Genomic DNA, 23,305 nt, shown 5'->3' with positions numbered 1-23,305 from the left:
AAGGAAGGAAGGAAGGAAGGAAGGAAGGAAGGAAGGAAGGAAGGAAGGAAGGAGGGAGAGAGAAAGAAAGAAAGAAAGAAAGAAAGAAAGAAAGAAAGAAAAAAAATTTCAAGGTAATCTGGCTGTGTGCCTATGAGACAACATCCCTCACGACCTTGTAAACTGAGACTACTTAATCAGACTGCAGGTATATATGTGTGTTACCATATGTGGGAGACAAAGAAATAGAAAATATATTTTTAAAAACTATGCCACGTGACATTCGGTGTCAGTTCTTTGGGTACGAACCCAGCTGAGTGGTGCTGGCACCAATAAAGTTGTTTCCTGGAGATTAAAAAGCCTCGGTGTCGCGAGTCTGCGAGAATCCTGGTGCAGTTTCAAGTTACGCTTTCTGTAGATTCAGGTTGAGGACTTTTGTGGTGTGTGTGTGACGCTGAGTATCCCAGAGCATACGTATCCTGAAGTGATTTTTTAAAAAGTTTTGTTTAAGTAATCTCTACATGCAATGTCGGGCTTGAACTCACAACCCTGAGGTCAAGAGTCATATGCTCCATCAACTGAGCCAGCCGGGAACCCCGAAATGATTTCTTTAATTAACAGGGGTTTGTGGAAAAATAAGGTATAACCAGTGTATTTATTTAAAAAAAAAATAAAGATTTTTGGGTAGGGTAGGATGGCAGAAAGAACAGCGCATGTGAATTTTATTCACCACGTGATGCATAAGTAAGTTCTTACAGCGACAAATGGAAGCCAGAGTCGTATAAGGGATCAGCCTGAGCCCTTTACAAAAGGAGTGAATCTTTACAGTGTTTTGTCATGCGATGGAGAATAAGTATGAGCTTTGCTGGTTGTCTTGTGGCAAAATTAAGAGCACTGCTTATTCTGAGGGCGAATTGAGTGCTTTTCTTTTACACAAAGACAAGTGTTGTAAATTTGCTGATCTTTTCTGTAATAATAAGGGGCTTTCAGTAGAAAGCTACCCAACAAATTCAGTGTTTTTGAGAAAATAAACAGTTAATCTGCCCCCTCAGGGTAAAGGTGACATTTTAACAATGAGTGGAAAATTGCTTTTCGAAAGAAACACTTGCCGTGGAGAGCATCTTGAAGATGGGTGTTTAGAGTTGCCGCCACTGTGTTTTGTTTTGTTGCTAAGAATATAAATAGTCATCTTACTGCACACTTAAACTGGGGGATGAAGTTGTTATGCTGTCTATAGAAGCTTTTTGGAAAGTTTACTTTTGAGCTTATTAAAAATACAAAAACGTGATATGCCTCCTGATTACTGTAAAAACAAAGAACTGTGAGGAAGATAAACATTGACCAGCTGAGGGGGGCCTGGCTGGCTCACTCCAGTCAGTTAAGTGTCTGACTTTGGCTCAGGTCATGATCTCGTGAACCCCAGATCAGGTTCTCTGTTGTCAGTGCAGAGCCCGTGGAGCCCGCTTCAGATCCTCTGTCCCCCTCTCTCTCTGCCCCTCCCCCGCCTGCGCTCACTCTCTCAAAAATAAACAAACATTTAAAAAATTTGACTAGCTGAATTTCAGCAAAAATCTTTGTGCAATTGATTGACGGGATTGAAAATTGATGAGCATGATTTAGTAAGTGCAAATGATATATAGTATTTCTTCCATTTAGATCCCTGTGTATTTAAGGGAGAGGGACCTTTTTCAGTAAAGACTGCTGGTAAAACCAGCTTTCTAAATAATTGAATTTATAGTGCTCCAAAGATCTGGTTTTAACACAAAGTATATTATACCAAGATTTTGAAAAATAATAAAGTACATTCAGTCACACTGGCTTCCTTAAATTTTCTTCTCACGATTCTTTGTGATATAAAAAAGTTCTTCAGGTTTGTTAATAAGTATGCAAAAAGGATTTCATTTTTAAAAAAATGTTTATTTTTGAGGAGGTGGGGACCAGTGGATATGAAGCGGGCTCTGTGCTGACAGCAGGAAGCCTGTTGCAGGGTTCAAACTCATGAACCCTGAGATCATAACCTGAGCTGAATCCAGCTGAGCCGCCCAGGTGCCCCCAAAATGATTTCATTTTTATCTTATTGTATGTTTTTTCGTTTTGTGTATTTTTTATTGTATGTCAGTTGTATTCATCAACTGCATCTGAATGCCTGCTGTGTTACTGGTAAGACATATAGGACGATCTCCAAGCCATGTCCTTGAGCCATGCCTGGATGTACAGTCTGTTATGTGGGTGGGGGTTGTGTGCACTCCGGTCTGCCTAACCGAGAGTCCTTCTGGAGGAGTCCACCTTCTGGTGGGCAAGGAGGACCTCTCTCCAGCTGGGTCCTCTCCACCTTTCTCCCTTTACCTTGTGTTTTCTCATTCATTACATCTGGACCTGGGCTCCCTATCTCTGCTCTTCAGGAAGGCTTTTTCTCCCACATCCTTTTTCTTTTCCTGCCCCCTTTCCTTCTTTCTGGTTCTGCCTCCTGAGAATCCTACTCTTCCTTGTTATTCCAGGCTTGTTTCTGCCTTCTCCATTCAGCTTGCCCTGATTCTCTCCCGACTAAAGCAATTACCTTGAATGACACTGAACACACTTGTATTTACCTATGCATTTATGGCCTTTTACTAGATTAGAAGTTTATTGAATGAAGAAAGATTTTAAAGCATAGTGCCTTGTTCAAAGCTAATAAGTGTTTGTCGAATGACTCAAATGAGATGTAGAATTAGAATTTTTTTTTTTCAACGTTTATTTATTTTTGGGACAGAGAGAGACAGAGCATGAACGGGGGAGGGGCAGAGAGAGAGGGAGACACAGAATCGGAAACAGGCTCCAGGCTCTGAGCCATCAGCCCAGAGCCCGACGCGGGGCTCAAAGTCCCCGACCGTGAGATCGTGACCTGGCTGAAGTCGGACGCTTAACCTAACCGACTGCGCCACCCAGGCGCCCCTAGAATTTTTTTTAAGTTGTTTAAAAACTTCACTATAACATTTGTTATGTAGAAATTTTCTACCATGTCAATTTAGACAGAGTCTAGCTAACTTAGTCCATATTTTCAAACATACTAAATTAAAAGGCTTAGTGAAACATTCTAGGCCAGCATTTCCCACAGCAAGGTGTGAATGCTCTTACCAGGTGTAGTTACCACAGTGTAAGGAAAAATAAGAGGGGCATTACTGTGCAAAAGGAGGGATGATTATTTGGGGAATTGGGACTTAAGTCTTAGGAGGTGACTGGCTGGATACGTTTTCTTGTGTACAAAGGCGATTCCAGATTTTAACTGATTCTGGGGTGTGGAAGATGACATGGTCTTTCCTTTCTTGTGGCCTGGAAGCTCATGATTGGGCAGGGTTAAGTCTTTGGATCACTCTGGGGCTTGAACAGTTTGTTTCAGTATTGACCAGTTACTTATTGAAACACTGGGGGGCTTACTCATGCAGCCTCTTGTAAAGAGCCAACTGATCAGAAAGAAACTCGTGTGGGGCTGAGAAATTGTAATAGAAATTTTGTTGCTAACAGGGGTGGACTGTAACTTTCCAAAAACTGAATTTTATTTAGCAGTAATATGAAAGCAGTTCAAAGTGGGTTTATTCAGTCCTATTTAAACTGTTTATTGAGCTTAGTGCTATTTGTCAGTTTTTTTATTTTTAAAAAACATTTTTTTAGAGTTTATTGTATTTTTGAGAGAGAGAGACAGAGACAGAGACAGAGACAGACAGCATGAGCAGGGGAGAAGCAGAGAGAGAGAGCAAGAGAGAGAGGGAGACACAGAATCCGAAACAGGCTCCAGGCTCTAGGCTGTCAGTACAGAGCCTGACACAGGGCTGGAATTCACCAACCGTGAGATCATGACCCTAGCCAAAGTTGGACGCTTAACCGACTGAGCCACCCAGACACCCCGTTTGTCGCTTTTAATAGTGAAGAGTTCTGGTGTTTAATATCCTGAAATACTCTTTTTTAAAAAATATTTATTTATTTTTGAGAGAGAGAGAGAGAGAGAGAGAGAGACAGAGAGAGAGAGAGACAGAGCATGAGTGGGGGAGGGGCAGAGAGAGGGAGACACAGAATCCGAAGCAGGCTCCAGGTTCCGAGCTGTCAGCACAGAGCCCCACGCGGGGCTCGAACCCACGAACCGTGAGATCACGCCCTGAGCCACCCAGGTGCTCCACATCTTGAAATGCTCTTGAGAGCTGTGAGGAAGACTCCAGGCAAACCTGAGATGTGTCTTCCTTCATCATGTATTTAGAGCATCTATTATGTCAGGAGTTGTTCTTGGCACTGAGGACACATCAGTGAACAGAGCTCACAAAGATCTCCCTGTCCCTTTTCATGGGAAGAGACAGTAAATTAATGAAGTGGTAGGATGGTGAGTGATGAAGCAGGTGTGTGGGCATGATGCTTCCAGGGTTAAGTGGGGGGATCCGGGAAGGCCTACTGAGCAGAGACACAAAAAGGCAGTGAGGGAGCAGAGCTATGTGGACATATGGATAAGAGTGTTGTAGACAAAGGAAACAGCAGGTATCAAGGTCCTGTGACTCTCCTTTATAATTTTAGCTAATTCTACTAAAGTAAAAGATGCTTTCATAATCATTTGGGCTGAAATCTTTATCTAGAATCTGGTCACAAAGTCACAGATTTCTGGATGGTCCTATTCACATGTTCATCCTTAGAATTGTAGGACTGGCATATTGTCATGGTGAACAGAATTTGATTTCATCTCCTTCAGATGCTCTTGAAAGTGGAGCTGTATTCTTAGGGGCAGATGCTGGATAAGTCACTTGGATCTGGAGGTTAAGTCACTTGGATCTGGAGGTTTTCACAGCTCGTATTAAATAACAGACACTTCGAGCATGGCTTCTGAAATTGTGACTGACTTCTAAATAGCCCAGCACTCGTTCACTTCAGCAGTAGTGAGTGGAGTCTGCAGTTGCCATGTGCTCATTCTAGGGGCTAGTTTGAATCTGTGCTTCGTGGACACATCATCTTTCTTGGGTTTCTACCTGCAGGGTTGAGTTCGTTGTGTTCAGGTCTTCCATTTGTAAGAAAGCAGTACATTCCGTCAGCCGTTGCAAACTTGGTCATTTTAAGCTCAGAGAGTAATCCTGAGCCAAAGAGGCAACTCTGAATATCCTACTTAAGAGTTTGGATGATGTGCTCTAAGCCAAACCTCCATGGTTTTCCTCCATGTATTTTAATTAATTCCCTATGCTTTAAACATGTCCTAAGCGTTCCCTGAACTGCGTAAGAATCGTACGGTTGCCGGTCTCTCTGTTTGCTCCTCCTTGCAGGGGTCATGGCACAGTCTCTGGTGTGGGACACCTCTCTTGACTGGAATACTTGAAATCTTTTCTCCCCTTCATTATTGAAGTCCCCTGATGACACAGGAAATAAGCCTTCCTAGGTTTGGATGTAAGGCAGCGTGCAGTTTGGAGGAAGGTATGCGAAGCACCCCATGGGCACGGGACTTGGAGGGCTCCTTCCTAGAGCAGAGCTTGGCCAGAGGGGCCCTGGCTTGATTTTAGTCCTCCTTCCCTGGGCTGGGAGCTTTTGTTCCAGCCAAATCTCCCACTCAGCTGGGCTGCATCTGATCAGTCTCCTAGATCCAAGTGGAGCTTTCCAAGGGACCGCACCAGTGCCTCGTCCCCCTCCCTCCTGCCCCTCCCCGCCCCGTGCTGCTCTCTGTCGTATTCAGGGTTTTTCAGATGGCGGGAAACAGAAGGCCGCTCGGTTTAACTTCGAGCGCTGCCACACGTGGGCAGCTGTGGCACGCTGCCTGTACCATCGCTGCTTCTGGATGTGAGCTGGCTTTGCCGAGCCTGTCTTCTGGCGGGGGCCCGCCGTGTCTCTGGGTCCTGCTCTTTGGTGATTCTGCCTGCAGTGTGGCCTGAGTCCTTCCTTTTCGCAGCCTCTAGTGATTTCTGGCTGATGTCGCTTTGTATTTTGATTCCCATTTCCCAGAAGTGGACTAGGGCATGTTTTCATGCTGGGTGTCATGTTGGGTCCCTGGGCACGCTGGGGTGGGCTGCCTCTCCTCCTTACCTCCCACCCCTCTGTAGGCATGAAGGAGAGGGCAGGGCCTGGGCTGCTAAGCAGGGGGAGACTGTGAGGACACTCCCTGATGAGAGCCACCTTGCAGACAAGCTTGGGGACACACACCTGTTAGAACGGTGCTAACACCTGTTAGAACAGTGCTAAACTTCTGTTTCGTTCTGTGTAAAAAACTAGGAGTTTGGAAGGGAGGGGCTTCCCTCCCTGAGATAGAAAAGTTAATTTTATTTAAAGATGTCTTGGGAGGGGAGAGTTTTGACCGATATATGTGCACAGTGAAATCCTAGACCAGAACTTTTTACTTATCACTTTCTAAATTTTGCTCAGGATGTCAAAACCGATTATAAAGACTGAATTTCAACTGAAAGGTAAGCTCAAAGTAACATTTCAAGCTTTCTTTTTAATCCCCTTTCCCCCTAAATGAAGTCCTTCACGGTGCCTAAAGGAAACCAGATTGTCCAAGAATGTGGCCTCACAGCAAAGGCTGGACTGGGGACCTGGGCATTTTTCCAGCCTTGCCAGGAATTCACTGTGTGACCCGGAGAGTCTCTTGTCCTCTGATTTGTAAAATGAGAGATTTAGGTAAGATTAGAGGTTGCAGGCTAGTAGGCCGGGCTGCTAACTTGTGGGTGGGAGCTGTCAGTAGGCCAGGTAGTAGGGAAGCCTGTGCCACGCCCTGCCCTGCTGGGGAACTGGGCTCAGGGGCCTGGAGGAGGAGCAGTGGGAAGTGCCCTGGTGCGACCTTGAGCGCTGGGGCCGGAGTTTGGGTCTTTGGATTCAGGGCAGATAGAGACAGGTAAGGGCTTTGAAAAGCAGAGCAGACATCCCCCGCTGCAGTGAGGGCCATGGTTTGGCCCACATCTGAGACACCTGGGAGAGTGAGGTGGGTTGAATGTGGGAAGGTCAAAGCAGATTCTTAGGAGTCTGACTTCAGGCACCATTTCCCCCTGGAATAGGAAATACCCCCGGAAGGGCTTGGCCTGGGGGCGGGTCTCACGCTGTGTTAGTTGCCTCAGTGTAGGACCTCCTACTCCTTGATTCACAGCACATGCCCAGCATCAAACAGGTGTCAGTGTCCTTTTGCCTTCTCCCCTGTTTGCCTGCTTCATTTTATGCTCCTTACTCCCCCCGCCCCCACTTCTTAATCTGCTCTAGTCTGATAGGTTTGCTTATGTGGACAGGCATGAATCTCTTGAATCTCTCTTTTCAGAGACTGCGTGTATTTGCTTCTTTCCAAGTGGTGCGGAGGCACAGGTCTTGTTCTCGCTTCTTCACGCAGCTCCGTGTCAGATCATCTGTTGGTGCGTGTGTCACGTTTGTCCATCTGTCCCCACGAGTGTCTGCTGAGTGCTGGATTGTCAGGCTCTGGACAGACCTGGAGGGCCTTGTCTGACACTGACACGGGTTTCAGTCTGTGGGAACATGGGAGGGTGTTGAGCACAAGAGTGATGTGCTGTGCCTTAGGTGGGTGTAAGGGGCAAAGACTGAAGCAGGAAGACCAGTTAGAGGCCTGGTGTCAGGCGTGGGGTGGGCATTTGGCGGGGGGCTGGGGTGCACCCCCTTGATTTCTGCGTATGGGACGGGCGCAGGTGTCTTATCAGGAACACCGGTGTTCTGCGCCCAGGCAGGCTGTCCCCCACACTAAACTTGCTGGGTCTGCTCTCCTTCTGGTTTCTTTGCGTTGGATGACTCCCGGGTTCTCTGGCTCACTGCTGCCACCGTGTACATTTGGTTTTGGACATGTTGAGCCCCCTGGCCTTGAGACGACCAAGGCAGATGTGGATTAGGCAGTTGTACCATCAACATCTGATTTTTGCCCTTCTCTGTGCCCGCGGCTCCCTTCCCGCCGCGAACGATGGTCTGTTTTGCTCCCAAGCTGGGTCTTTGCCCTTCCTACCTTCTCTGGTGTGGCCTCTTCTCTACCTCTAGTTGTGGGGTTTGTTCTGCCAGGCTTTGGATGGTGTTCTGGGTTATTTACGCTGATGTGAGTGTCATCTAGTTGTATCTGTGGAACAAGGTGAGCGTAGGGTCCTCCTGCTCCCCCGTCTTCGCAGCCCTCTCCACCATAGGCATCTGAGCCCCAGACCAACTCCTGAGGGTTGAGTGTGTCTTGATGGTGTGGATGCGGCTGGTGGAAGGAAGGCATTGGTGAGGAGAGGAGAGGCCAGGAATGAGCCCTCGAGGTTCTGTAACACTCAGAAGCTGTGACCCCTCTTGCATCATTAATGCTTACATCTAACTGCCTGAAATAGACTTTGAACAGAGGAATTTTCAATGAATATTACATGCTTAGCTTTTTTTATTACATGAATTAATCATTTGCGTTAATTAAAAAATGAAAATGAAAATCAGAAGCAACATTTATTTATCAATTAATTCTGGTTACCAAAGAATTATTTGGGTACAGGTAGTAGGTCTCTGTCCTGTTGGAAGTGTTGAAAAGCTGAATGAAATAAAAACCTACTTAGAATAAAAGGTTCCCACCCTTTTGGGTTCATGACCCTCCTCTGGAAAAGGGGGGCCTAACGTCCTCCCCCTCTGTCTGCTGGTTCACACTCCTCTGACTGACTCCCTTCCAAATACTGGACTTGCTCCTGGCCCAGGCCCTGGGTTAGGGAGAGTGCTGCCCCCCCATCCAGGGGAGAGGGAGGGAGCAGGGGCAGCGCCTCGTCTGTGTGGGGGGGCTCGGAGTGCTTCCCCAAGTGAAAGGAGTCAGGGTTGGTGCCCAGCGAGTGAGCAGAGAATCTGGTCAGTGGCACTGTGTCCCAAGCAAGGTGTGGTGACTAGGGCCAGACTCAGCCAGGGGTGTCAGGGCCTTGGACTTGAAGTCGAGATCGTTGAGAGAACGCGGACTCATTCATTGAGCAAACGTTTATTGAGGTCTTTGAATACGTGCTTGATACTGGGGTTGTGACACTGGAAGAACATCCACGAGTCTTGCCGTGCGTTGTCTGGCACGGTCAGGTTGCCGGGAAGTGTCCCGTGGAGCGGTTTCTGTTCTTAGGAGGCTTATGTTTTAGGTGAGTTGGGCAGCAGTGAGATACGAATAGCAGCGCAAAACTGTAGTAGAAGAGAGATCAGGAATTAGTTCCTATGGTTCTTGCGGCGTTGCTTTGCCGCGTAAGCAGTAATCACTGAGTGGTCCTGCCGCAAGCTGATAATTACATGTGTCCGCGTCGGCTGGCACTTACACGGCACTTTCCACGTCAGGCACTGTTGTGCCGTCCGTCCCTGTGTGTGTCTCCTTCCTGTCTTTACAGTGACTTGAAGCACAGGTGCTCTGGTCCCCAGTTTATGTTGAGGAAACAGGCACAGAAAGGCTAAGGACTTGTTCAAGGCCAGCTGCACAGCCAGGAGGAGCAAGGGGCCAGGGCCAAGCAGCACCTGCCCTTTTGGATATAAGGGGCTGGGGAGGTACTGTGACAGGCGTAAGGCCACCGAAGGTGCTATGTGCTGATTCTCTGACCAGTCTTTGTGGTTTAGACGGTAATTTCCATACAGCATTTTTGAGGATTTAATGTGGCCTCGTGGGTTTTATTGGACTTTGTGCAGGTGTTGATCTCAAAGTTGTATTACCTCAGGTTTTTAATTGACATGAAGACTAAAATCCTCAGAATTTTGAGAATATTTTGGAGTCCATGCAATATTTATTTCACATGTTCATTATTTTTTTATGTATCTGTTACCATTCTTTTTTTTTTTTTACATTACTGTACTGTATTTACTAGAGAAAATCTCTGTATAAGTGCACCTGCACAGTTCAAGCTCTTGTTCAAGGGTCAACTGTACTGTGTTCATGGGAGAGTAAGATGATACAACCTTTATTAACCTTTTTTCAGTGAAAACAACCAATTTATTGTGTTCATGTAGAAACACAAAATTCTGAAAATAAAATCGAGATCAAAAGGTTAAAATACTGTATTCAAGAAATGTGTTTTGTAGGGGTTATTATAATAGTTAATAAATATTCTCTTTTCCCTGACTATCAATTATATTTTTAATTTTTTTTTTTTACTTTTTAATATTTTATTTCAGTATTTGAAATCAATACTATTACACAGGTTGAATTACAGATTTGTATTTGAGGATATTTCACTAAGTTTTTGTTTGTTTTATTTTTATTTTTTTAATTTACATCCAAATTAGTATGTAGTGAAACAATGATTTCGGGAGTAGATTCCTTAGTGCCCCTCCCCCATTTAGCCCATCCCCCCTCCCACAACCCCTCCAGCAACCCTGCTTGTTCTCCATATTTATGAGTCTCTTCTGTTTTGTTCCCCTCCGTGTTTTTATATTATTTTTGTTTCCCTTCCCTTATGTTCATCTGTTTTGTCTGTTAAAGTCCTCATATGAGTGAAGTCATAATGATTTTTATCTTTCTCTGACTGACTAATTTCACTTAGCATAATACCCTCCCGTTCCATCCACGTAGTTGCAAATGGCAAGATTTCATTCTTTTTGATTGCCCAGTAATACTCCATTGTATATATATACACCACATTTTCTTTATCCATTCATCCATCGATGGACATTTGGGCTCTTTCCATACTTTGGCTATTGTCAATAGTGCTGCTATAAACATGGGGGTGCATGTGTCCCTTCGAAACGGCACACCTGTACCCCTTGGATAAATGCCTAGTAGTGCAATTGCTGGGTCGTCGGGTAGTTCTGTTTTTAGTTTTTTGAGGAACCTCCATACTGTTTTCCAGAGGGGCTGCATCAGTTTGCATTCCCATAATTGTTACCATTCTAATGTCAATTTTGTGAAGGCATGAATTTGAAAAGGGGGAATTTTGAAGCTCCTAGTTTTGTGTGGAAATCACTTAGCGGTTGGCTGTGTGTCCGCCCCCCCCCCCCCCCCATCATTTCATTTCTCTGTGTTGTGGTTTTCCTGACTGCCTTCTGAGGTCAATACACTAATGTCCACAATGCAGTGTATACTTACAGGCAGAATTTATTTTAATTTTACATGTTTCTTAAAGGTCTGATGAGGTCACTTAAATGTCTTAGTGATTTGTGATAGCTGGTATCCTGGAAAGTCCTCATGTGACCTCATGTCCTTGAGAACGTCAGGAGTCTTTTGTAGAAAATAAAGTGACTTGAGGACATCCATATATAGTGGAATGGTGGTAGGAATTAGTTTAAAAGCATGGCTTTGGGGAATGTGTGAGTGGTTTGAGGTAGATGAGAGAGTGAGAATTTTAGTAGGACCCCATGAATGCTAATTGTTACCATGTGCTTTTCATGATTCTAAGATGTTTCTGGTATTAGAGGATTGAATCTTTAGTCTTGTAAACTATGCACATTGTTAGTGTTAGGGAATATTCTGTTTCTTAAAGGGTAATCACCCATTAAACTTTGTAGGTCAGTTCTTTTTTAATCTGTTTTTGTTTGTTTTTTTCCCAGTATCCATCCCACTTAAATTTGCCCTTTTCAAAAAAAAAAAAAAACGTTTTTTCAAAGTTGTGCTAAAACACGTATATCATAAAATGTGCCATTTAAACCATATTTAAGCATACAATTCAGAGACATTTACCACGTTTTAACTAGTTCCTATTGTTAACAATTTTCTAAGTCATTAACTTTTCGTAATAATGATTGTTCCTATTTTGGGGAAGGTGGCTTTCTGAATTGATTTCTAATAGCCAAATATTTACTTTTCTCTTCCTTTGAAATAATACTAGTCGTTACAGCTATGAACTTAACTTTAAGTACAGCTTTGGCCAGACATCTAAAGTTTTGATATATAGTGTTCTCAGTTTCGTGTTTTTCTCAGTCTTTACTCAGCAGACATTCAGTTAGTGCATATTATCTTCAAGTTACTATGGTAAGGACTGGGAATTTACTGGTAATCCCTGTCCTCTAGTATTAAATATTGGTGGGACTGTAATTACAAATTTATGTCTTCATTAAAGTACTTGAGAGAGAGCTTTGGATATTGAAGTGAATTGGACTTTGAAATATGTGGTTTCAGCTTTTATAAATCTTACATTCCATTTGTTTTTTGTTTTTAAATTTTTTTTTAAAATTTTTTAACGTTTATTTATTTTTGAGACAGAGAGAGACAGAGCATGAATGGGGGAGGGTCAGAGAGAGAGGGAGACACAGAATCCAAAGCGGGCTCCAGGCTCTGAGCTGTCAGCACAGAGCCCGGCGCGGGGCTCGAACTCACGGACTGCGAGATCATGACCTGAGCCGAAGTCGGACATTCAACCGACTGAGCCACCCAGGCACTCCTGTTTTTTGTTTTTAAGTGAATATGGCCTGTATAACTTGTGTCTGTTGGAGTGTAGGTTTCTGTTTGCTTTTTGGTAGCCTATGTGATCAACTGTGCAAGTGTTTCATGGAGTTTAACGCAAGAAGTATTCAGTGGAGTTTAAATCTTGACATAAATCCAACAATTATGCCTTATTTAAATTTGTCATTTATGTTTTTGTCTGCTTGGTTTGTTACAGATTGATAGGTGGCCTGTTTGACTATTGGTGACATCTGTTAATTTTTACCTGGAGACTTTACTGGCTTTGCATTTTATACATATTAACATGTTTATTTTTATGTTGAGTTGTGAGTTTCACGTCTTTATTAAAAGCATATTTGCTATTAACAGAGTAACCTTGTTACTTATAATGTTTATCTTTTCTTTAAAATTTTATTTTTAAGTAATCTCTTCACCTAATGTGCAGCTTGAACTTGTAACCCCAAGATCAGCAGTCACATGCTCCACTGACTGAGCCAGCCAGGCGCCCCACTTATGTTTTTCTGACTTTAAATTGCTACCCATGCATTTATTTTATTTGCATTTGCCTGCTTTATTTTGCCCATTTAAAACAGTCTGTCATTTTTATGGTAATAAATAGCTGCCGTTTTGACTTAATGGTTACTGTTACCATTAACCATTAATGGTTCCTCTGGGTTACTTAACCCAGAGTCCTAGACTCTGTTAAGCACTTCACTTGTCATATCTCACTTGATTCTGTAGCAGCCCTCTGAGTGGATTTTTTTAATCTTCCCTTTGCAAATAAGGAAACTGAGGCTTGGAGGATTAATGACTTGCCTAAGGACAAACAGTGAGTATTTTCAACCACAGTTGTACAGTATTTTAAGTGTATGTTTTCTAAGCAGCCACAGGATTCAGTGTTGCTTTAAAAAATAAACAACATTTTTTTTTTTTTTTTTTTTTTTTTTTGAGAGAGAGCAAGAGAGAGAGAGCTGGGGAGGGGCAGAGAGAGGGGGACAGAGGATCCAAAGCAGGCTCTGTGCTGTCAGTGCAGAGCCCGACGCAGGGCTGAAATTCATGAACCACAAGATCGTGACATGAGCCAAAATCAGAAGTTGGATGGTCGACTGACTGAGCCCCCCAGATGCCCGTAGTGTTGCTGTTCTTGCAGGATGTGTCAGAAGGAAGTTTTAGAAGGAAGTTTAATGGAGAGGTACATATTTTTTGAAGACATTCTTTTTGGGATTCCGCACCTGTCTCATGTGTCTCTTTATCTTTGACCATCACAATATCTAGTCAACATTTGTGTTGAACTTGGTGGTTCAGAGGTATGAGTCCAGATGGCCAGGCTAACTTCTTATATACTGAAACTATTATCACCTGGTACAGGTTTTCAACTCTTGGCTACTAAGAGTTCTAACCTAAAGTTGCAGGGGTGGGAAGGAAAAGTTTTCTGGATTGGTTGTTAGGTGCCAGTGAAAGATGCTACTTGCACTTGGGCCCTTCTCTCCTGGAGAAGCAGCACCATGTCTGTCTTGGGCATCTGTGCAGAATATGTACAGCTGCGTCTTATGGGATGGCTCTCTAACCCCAAAGGTCTCCCGTTTAATGTGGTGAGTCCCCAGTAGGCCATTTCATCATTCTCCCCAGCCAGCTGTTTTGGGTGATGGGGTATGTGACAAGATGAGTGAATCCCATGACCATGGGTCATAACAGTGAAAAGTTGTACAGTAAGTCTATAATGGTGACATGGGAGAACTGGGTGTATCAGTCTAGGTCCAATCAGGAAACAAACCATATAGTTAATTTATTTTTTTATTTTATTTTATTTTGTATTTTTTTAAACCATATAGTAATTTAAACAAGGGAAATTTGATACATTAAGAAATTAGTAAGCTCCGCTAGAGTAACTGTAAACTGGAAAGGAAACTCTAAAGTATACTCAAGGGCTGAGGGATAGTACCCCCATGGAAGGACACATTTCGAAGGGGGCCATAGCCCAAAGCTGGGGTTCATACCTTGTTGGAGCACATGTGGTTGCAGCTGGGTTGCCTGGGCCAGAGCTAGTCCACAGTCACTGGGCAAGCAGGATCTGTCTGGGGTGCACGCAAGCTGAGGCTAGTGGGTGGGCATGCATGGCAGTCAGGGCACCCCTGCAGGCAGGCTGCCTGGGATGCGTCATGTCTGTGTTGGGAGGGCCACGGGAAACAGACCTCTAGGGTTCAGGTGCGCCAAGATGGCAAGATGGGCAAGTGTGCAGGAGTCTGGGAAGCACGGCCAGAGCCGATTGCTGGAGCGGTAGCCCCCTTATTCAGGCGCTCAGACGTTTCTGTGTATCACGTGGGCCAGGGCGGCTCTAGGCCACTATGTGGGACCAGGTTGGGTAGTAGGCTCACTAGATAGCCAGCCCTGCAGGACCCCTCACCTGTGCAGAGGCATGGGGGCTGCGGAGAGGTTGGAGGAAGCCAGTAACTGAGGCTGGGGCACGAGTCCGGCCTCTCTGGGGCTCCCAGCTATGTTGTTGCTTGCTGAGTGAGTCCAGTGCTAGAGAAGGCACGAAATGCCGAATACCAGACAAGCTGTGCCCTGCAGATACCTGGCATTGGAGAACCCGGATCGTTCTTGGCGGAAGTGTAGGTCACTGAGCAGATTCATCACTCCCACCCTTGCTGTCATGAGCGTATTAGAGTAAGTGTCAGGGAAAGAAGCTCAGAGACACGTGTGGCGCTGCTCATCTTGTCCACTGAGCTTTGAGAGCTGCGTTTGCAGGGCGTGTCCTTGCTGAGCATATTCACACAGGACACAGAGGCCCTTGCGTGCCAAGTCCGTCCTCACACCCCTTCTCTAGAGCCCTTTGCCACCGGTTATCGCTTCTTGTTCTCTCCAAATTCCTGACCGTCCTGTCAGACAGTAGCTTCCGTCAGTGAATTGGTGTGGATCTGCATCTCTGGCCATTTTTCCATCCTGGCAAAGGGTCCATCCGACCATGCTTCTCAGACCTGTGCCCGCTGGTTTGGATTTTCCTGCCACTGGGCCTTCAGGACCGAGTCTGAGTGTAGTGTCATGTTGCAGCCGTCCGCTGGCTGGTGCCAACACATCACTTAAACCAACTGTAAACAGACTCAGCGTTTTCTTCCCTGACCGTTGGTCTCAGGGGAGTCCCTGAGAGGCTGTAGGTGTAGTTTCTAAAGTGGCGGTGAAGGAACTTGATTCTGCATATCGTGCATGTGATTCCAGGATCTTCCGGCACAAGTTACCCCGACGGGCAGCTCAGCTCCCGTGTCAGGCAGTCAGCCTTTCCTGTCTGTCACTCTGAAAACCGCTGGAGAGTCTTCCGCTTGTTCATTCAGTGAACGCTGCCTGCCCTAGGAGTGATGTTAGGGAAGGTGTTAGTGGAAGGAATGTGATTGGGACAAAGTCTCTGGTCTCACGGAGCCCATGGTCAGTTTCTCGGGAGAGAGGTGAGTGCATGTGGTTGAGAAGTGCTGCGGGAGCAGGAAGGCGGGACTAGCCACCCAGCCTGGAAAGGGGGGGTGGGGGAGGGGATGAGTCAGCTTTGAAAGGGAAGATGATGCAGGAGTCCCAGCGCTCCCCTCCCGGAGAGGCACTTTCCAGGTGGCTGATGGGAGGAGGAGCTCTCCCTGACCCCTCCCAGGCAGATGCTGGCAGAGAGGCAGTCCACTGTCGTCTTGGGAGTGCAGGTGTGCGATTCAGACTGCCTGGATTTGAATCCTAGCTCTGTGATGTTAGATGAGGTTTCCTGATGGTTCTGTTCCTTAGGTGTCACAGCTTTAAAATGAGACAATAGTGCCTACTTTGGAGTCATTGTAAGAGTCACAGGAAGAAGTACATGTATGGCATTTCGCATAATGCCTGGCACTTGGCTTTGTAGCCTGGTGTGAGTCATTTCCTCTCCTTGGGGCTTTTGTAGTAACATGCACATCTTTTTATATTAATGCTCTTTCTTTCATTATGTTGGAACAGCTCACTCCTGTGGCATTTTCTCAAGAGCCAGAGAATATATGTGGTCTTTGGATGTGTCTCCAGCATCTTGTAGGTCTTCCGTAAATACTGACTGAACCATACAGAAGTAGGCATGTAGGAGAAATGGATTATTTTCTAACTATGAGGTTTGTTTCTGTCAATTTATTTCTGGTAATATGTTTTTTCCCCCTAAGTTTATTTATTTATTTTGAAAGAGAGAACGTGGGAGGGGGAGAGAGAGAAAAATCCCAAACAGGCTTTATACCAGCAGTGCTGAGCCCAATATGGGGCTCGATCCCACAAACCGTGAGATCATGACTTGAGCCGAAACCAAGAGTCGGATGCCTAACCAAGCGAGCCACCCAGGTGCCCCTCAGTCTTTGAGTCTTTAGTCAGATGACATTCATTCGACTAGGGCAGAGACGGTGTCTTCTCCCTCAAGGTGCCACCATATGTGGTCCTAGGCAAAAGTGTGGGTCATTCTTTATTAATCATAATGCTAGCCAGCACTGGATGGTCTCTAACTGTGTGCCAAGCTGGGGCTTGAAGCACTTCTTACCTCCTCACGGCAGGCCTGTGCGGCTGGTGCTTGAGGACAGAGAGAGGGTGAGTGATGCCCATGTCAACATGCTAGTAAGTGAGACTGGGCAGTCCGGCCACGACTTGGCATTCTTAGTTATTTCAGTAGAGTTGTTTTTCCTTTAACTTTTTATTCTTTATTTTGAAAAGTAAACTTTATTGACTTATAATTTGCACACAGTAGGATATACCCATTTTTTTCAAGTTTATTTTCAGAGAGAGAAGGTACAGGGTGGGGGGTGGGGGGTGGATCAGGGAGAAAATCCCAAGCAGGCTCTGCACTGTCAGTGCAGAGCTTGATGTAGGGCTTGAACCCACGAGCTGCAAGAACGTGACCTAAGCTGAAACCAAGAGTAGGAAACTTGACCGACTGAGCCACCCTAGGATACACCCATTTTAAACATACAGTTTTCTGAGTATGGATGAATGTTTACCATACTTAGGAAATTTCTGGGGTACCTGGGTGGCTCAGTCGGTTAAGTCTCCAACTCTTGGTTTTGGCTTAGGTCATGATCTCACGGTTCGTGAGTTCTAGCCCTGTGTTGGGCCCCAGGCTGACAGAGCAGAGCCAGCTTGGGATTCTCTTTCCCTCCCTCTCTCTCTCTGCCCCTCCTCTGCTTGTACTCTTTCTCTCTCTCAAAATGGACAAACTTAAAAAAACAAAAACAAAAAAACCCCTGGGAAATGTCATCACCCCACCCAGTTCCTTCAAGCCCTTTGCCAGTCCACCCCCTCTCCTCTGGCCCCAGGCAGCCATTGATGATTCTTGATAGGGTTTGACTAAAACCTCCCATCTTGCTGGCTATATTTTCTGTTCATTCATTTTTTGTTTTCTTTTCCCCCTTTTTTCTGCCTCTTCTTGGTTTTATTTAGCATGTTTTATGATTCCGTTTCATCTCTTCTGTTGACTTACTATTCATACCTCTTAAAATATTTTATACTTGCTGCCTTTGGGCTTACGGTGTACATTTTAATTTTTTGAATTTGTTTATCTTCAGAGAGAACATGTACTTCTTTCATTTCCAAAACACCATGCATCTTGGTCACACTAGCTTCTCTACCAAGGTGTCACAGAAAGCAGATTTGAAATTCCCACTAGGTTACAGATCACAGTTACTTCCAAGTTACTTCACAGTTAAGACGGCCATGGGTTTCAGTAGGCCTCCTTTGGGCTCCCCTTTCTCTTTCACGCACCCACACTCACACAGTGGGCAGGTCCTTCAGCCAGTGGGCGTGGCTGGCTCACTCCAGTACTGCTCCCCGAGGAACATGACCACTCGGGTGAGCGACGCCCCACGGATCATACAGCCCTGTCCTGGGAAGCCACATCACTGTTGGATAAGCCCAGCATGTTGGCAGTGTCCGGGATCTTCTGAGTCCCCTTCAAGGTCAGTCTCTGGGCCCTCTCAGTCCTTCCAGAATACTGTGTCTGACTCCACTGAGGCCATCCATGCCATGGTGAATTTTCTGGAGGGAAGAGTCAGACCACAGTGAGTCATGCATTAGGGTGGTGGTGTCGAGTCATTAGTGGTGGAGGTGGCACCCAGAAGCTCCTCTTGCTGTCTTGTCTCTTCTGCTGTGCCCTTGTGTACCGCTGATGCTGGAAGTTTCTGAGAGCAGTCTACAGGTACTGGGTGTGCTACTTTAACCTGTCCGTGTGAAGCGTGGCGTTCTTTCTTTGGTTAGGGGGCTCTTTGCTGGACATAATCCCTAGAAGTTCTAGATGGCTGAATATCTGGTCTGTGTTTGCTTAGATTTTGTTTTCTACTAAATACAGAGACTGTTTGTCTGCCATCTCAGTCCCATGTGAGACTGGGCCTTAGGGACCTGCTTGTGTGTTTGCTGGTGTAGCGGCTCCACGTTGCCGGCCCCCACCAGGTCCGGTCCTGGCTTTACAGTGTACATTTAAAGAAAAAAAACTTTTTTAAGTTTATTTTTGAGAAAGAGACATAGCATGAGTGGGGGAGGAGCAGAGCCAGAGGGAATCCGAAGCAGGCTCCAGCCTCTGAGCTGTCAGCACAGGCCCAACGCGGGGCTCGAACCCACGAACTGTGAGATCATGACCTGAGCTGAAGTAGGACGCTTAACCGCCTGAGCCCCCCAGGCGCCCCTACAGTGTATATTTTAAATTCGTGCAAAGCGTACCTTCAAATGATATTATATTGCTTCACAGCGTAGTACAGGCATACTGGTTTTATATTGTGCTCCACAGATACTGTGTTTTTTACAAATTGAAGGTTTTTTATTGGTGCCGTTTTTCCAAAAGCATTTACCCCCTTTGTGTCTCTGTCTTAGGTTAATAATTCTCGCAGTATTTCAGAGTTTTTCCTCATTATTATGTTTGTTATGGTGATGTGTGATCAGTGATCTTTGATGTTACTGTTGTACTTGTTTTTAGGGCACCATGTACTGTGTCCATTAAGACCATGGACTTCATTGATAAATGTGTGTATTCTAGCTGCTCTGTAGAATGTCAGTCACCATCCCACAACCCTCGCTTTCCTCAGGCCTCCCCACTCCCTGAGATACAGCAGTACTGAAATTAGGCCAACTGACAACCAACCCCACAGTGGCCTCTGAGGGTTCAAGTGAAAGGAAAGGTCACGCATCTCTCACTTGAAATCAAAAGCTAGACATGATGAAGCTGAGTGAGGGAGGGATGTCTAAAGCCAAGATAGGCTGAAAGGTAGGCCTCTTGTACCAAACGGCCAAGTTGCAAATGCCAAGGAAAAGTTCCTCAAGGAAATGAGTGCTACTCCAGTGAGCACGTGAATGATAAGAAAGGGAAATGGCCTAACTACCGGTAGGGAGAAAATGTCAGTGGTCTGGAAGGAAGATCAAAACAGCTGCAATACTCTCTTAAACCAAAGCCTCTTCCAGAGCAAGGCCCTGACTCTCTTCGATTCCGTGAGGGCTGGAGGAGGAGAGGAAGCTGCAGAAGAAAAATCGGAAGCTTGCAGAGGTTGGTTCATGAGATTTAAGAAAGACGCCGTCTCCATGACACAAAAGTGCCAAGTGAGGCAGCAAGTGCTGATGGAGAAGCTGCAGCAAGTTCTCCAGAAGGTCTAGCTAGGATAATTCATGAAGGAGGCCACACTAAACAATGGATTCTCCGTGTAGACGAAAACAGCCTCATTTGGGGAGAAGACTGGGACTGTCATCGCTAGAGAGGAGAAGTCAGTGCCTGACTTCAAAGTTTCAAGGGACAAGCAGATTCTCTTGTTAGGGGCTAATGTAGCTGGTGACTTGAAGTTGGAGCCAGTGCTCATTTACCGTTGGGAAAATCCTAGGACCCTGAAGAACTGTGCTGAATCTACTCTGCCTGCGCTCTACAGATGGAACAACAAAGCCTGGATGACAGCATATCTGTTTACATCATGGTTTACCAAATATCTGAAGCCGACTGTTCAGACCTACAGTTCAGAAAAAAAGATTCCTCTCAAAATAATACTGCTCATTGACATTGTACCCAGTCACCCAAGAGCTCTGGTGATGTATAGCAAGATGAATGTTGTTTTCATGCCTGCTGATACAACATCCATTCTGCAGCCCATGGAGCAAGGAGTAATTTCTAATTTTGACCTTCTAGTCTTACTATTTAAGAAACACATATCTTAAAAAATATAAGGCTGTAGACGCCATAAATGGTGACTCTTCTGATGCAGCGTAAATTGAAAATCTTCTGGAGGGGCGCCTGGGTGGCGCAGTCGGTTAAGCGTCCGACTTCAGCCAGGTCACGATCTCGCGGTCCGTGAGTTCGAGCCCCGCTTCGGGCTCTGGGCTGATGGCTCAGAGCCTGGAGCCTGCTTCCGATTCTGTGTCTCCCTCTCTCTCTGCCCCTCCCCCGTTCATGCTCTGTCTCTCTCTGTCCCAAAAATAAATAAACGTTGAAAAAAAAAATTAAAGAAAAAAAAAAAAGAAAATCTTCTGGAAACGATTCACCATTCTGGATGTCCTTACGAAAATGTTTCTTGCCGTGGCTCATGGGAAGAGGTCAGAATATCAATATTGACAGGAGTTTGGGAGAAGTGGGTTCCAGCCCTCATGCAGGACTTTGAGGGGTTCAAGACTCCGTGGAGAAGTCACTGCAGATGGGGTGGAAACAGCAAGAGAACTATGATCAGGGGCTGAATGGCTGCGATCTCAGGGTCAAACTTGAACAGATGAGAAGCGCTTCCTACGGAGGAGCAAAGAAAGTGGTTTCTTGAGATGGACTCTGCTCCTGGTGAAGATGCCGTGAAGATGGTTGGAATGACAACCGTCTAAATGGGATTTAGAATATGGCATAAACGTAGTTCATAAAGAGCGGCAGGGTTTGAAGGGACTGACTCCAATTTTGAAAGAAGTTGTACCGTGGGTAGAATGCTGTCAGACGCATCACGTGCCACAGAGAAATCATTTGGGAAAGGAAGAGGCGGCAAATTCATTCTCTTGTTTTGAGAAACTGCCACAGACACCCCAACCTTCAGCAACCAGGACCCTGATCAGTCAGCAGCAGTCTGCGTCAAGGCAAGACCCTCCACCAGCAAAAAGGTTGCAGCTCGCTGAAAGCTCGGATGATGGTTAGCATTTTTAATAGATACTGTATTTATAGTAATTTTAAAACAAGATACAAAGTTCAAGTATGTACATAATTTTTCTGCTATTGCACACTAATAGGCTACAGCATACTAGTGTACTGGGAAAAAGAAATTCATTTGAGTGGCTCTGTTTGCAGTGGTCTGGAGTTGAACCCACAGTCTCTCTAAGGTCTGCCTGCCAAAGGGCCTTTACATAGTATATTCCCAATTCTCTGATGTTATTTATTTTGCATTTATATATGCTATTAACACACAGTACTCACTATTTTTGCTTTTGCAAGTTACCTTTTAGTGCAATTCTTGAAAAAACAGAAAAGACTGATTTTATTTTACTCGCATTATGTTTTTAGGGCTCTTCGTTTCTTTTTGTAGATCCAAGTTTCAGTATTACTCAGATTCTTTCTGCCTGAAATATCTTACATTTCTTGTAGGTTAAGTCTCCTGGCAATGAATTTTCTTCAGTATTTGTTTCTGAGAAAATCTTTCTCCATTATTTTTAGAAAGATATCTTTGCTGGGTATAGAATTTTGACTTAATAGGTGGTGGTTGTTGCTCTTCCCTTTCAGTACTCTAAAAAAAAAAAAAAAAAAAACAACGTCTCCGGGGTTTGTTTTCCCCATCCTCCACCCCCCCCCCCACCCCCCCGCCAGGAACCCTGCTGTAATTCTTGTTTTTGTTCTTCTGTGTCTAATGTCTCTTATCTCTGGCTGCCTTCAAGATTTTCTCTTTTTCGTTTGTAGCATTTTGGAAGTGATATAACGAGGCAGGGGTTTTTTTTTTTGTTGTTTTTTTGGTTTTTTTTTTAGCCTAATTGATATTCTCTGTGCTTCTTGGATCTGTGGTTTGGTGTGTCATTAATTTTGGAAAGTTCTCAACCGTAATTTCTTCTGCTCTGTTCACCTCTTGCTAGGATTCTGATTACCTATAAATGAGAATGTTTCCTATTGTGTCACACTTCTTGTTTGTTCCCCCCACTGCCCACCTTTTCTTTTTGTGTTTTAGTTTGGGTGAGTTGATCTGTCTTCAAGCTCACTGATTCTGTAGTGTTCATTTCCCTGCTGAAACTACCTTTCTGATGTTGTCCACTTTTTCTGTTAATAGTCTTTAATATATTATATATAGTTATTTCAAATTCTCTGTTAGATAGTTCCAACACCTGCTTCATGTCTGAATCTTGTTTTGATGATTGCTCTGTCTCTTGGGAGTGTGGGTTGTTTTTTCCCTATGCCTTTTATATGCTTTATAATTGTTTTTCAAAGACAGACATACTGTATAGGACAGTAGAAACTGAAGTAAATCATTTTTATGCCTGGAAATGGACACAGCTTTCTTTCTACTCGGTCTTTAGTGCTGTAGTTTGTATTACTCTCATTAAAAGTAGACCTAGGTTTAGGATTTATTGTTGCTTTGGTTATTGTCAGTGCACCACAGCTGTCAGAGTTCTGTAGCAATGGCTTATGTTTAGTGTGAAGGTGGGTTACCAGAACTCTGTAATCCTGAGTTTTAAGTCTTCCCTATTTGTAGTACTTCACAAAGTGTATCTTTGCACACCCTTATTCCTCTCCGTCCGTCCTAGTAGTAGTCTTCAGTTGGCTGTTATTTGAAGCTTTTTTATTTAATCATGTTTGGTGGTAGTGTGGTGCTATCTTCGTTATTCTGAGTAAGACTCCGCGTTAGGCATGTATGGCAACCCCGAGTCTTGGGGAGTGGCCCTCTTGGTTCTTCTGCCCCTTCTCCCTTGGCTCAGGTTTTGGGCTCATTGTGCAATCCTGCCCCTTCTCCAGGAGTAAATGCCACCCCCCCCCCCATTCCCTTCCCCAAGTTGTAATGAGTGTTCACCACAGCCCTCCCCTGTACAGATTAAGGCTTTTGTTCCTTAGTGGAGATGGAAGGGAAGGACCTGGGTGAAATTTCTTGCCCCTCCCACTTGGCTGCT

General features: G+C 45.0%; 1 protein-coding gene and 1 pseudogene across 1 annotated transcript in view; one reads left to right on the top strand and one right to left on the bottom strand.

Annotated features, from left to right (window-relative positions):
- Positions 1-23,305, top strand: part of FAM193A (family with sequence similarity 193 member A) — a 170,901-nt gene that overhangs the window by 25,364 nt on the left and 122,232 nt on the right. The window lies entirely within an intron of this gene.
- On the bottom strand, positions 18,090-18,767 carry LOC121043715 (Golgi SNAP receptor complex member 2-like; annotated as a pseudogene).

This window comes from Herpailurus yagouaroundi, unplaced genomic scaffold (assembly GCF_014898765.1).
Source record: "Herpailurus yagouaroundi ecotype Mexico unplaced genomic scaffold, PumYag 28, whole genome shotgun sequence".
In the NCBI taxonomy this organism is placed as follows: Eukaryota; Metazoa; Chordata; class Mammalia; order Carnivora; family Felidae; genus Herpailurus; species Herpailurus yagouaroundi.
This window is presented reverse-complemented; position numbering and strand designations above follow the sequence as displayed.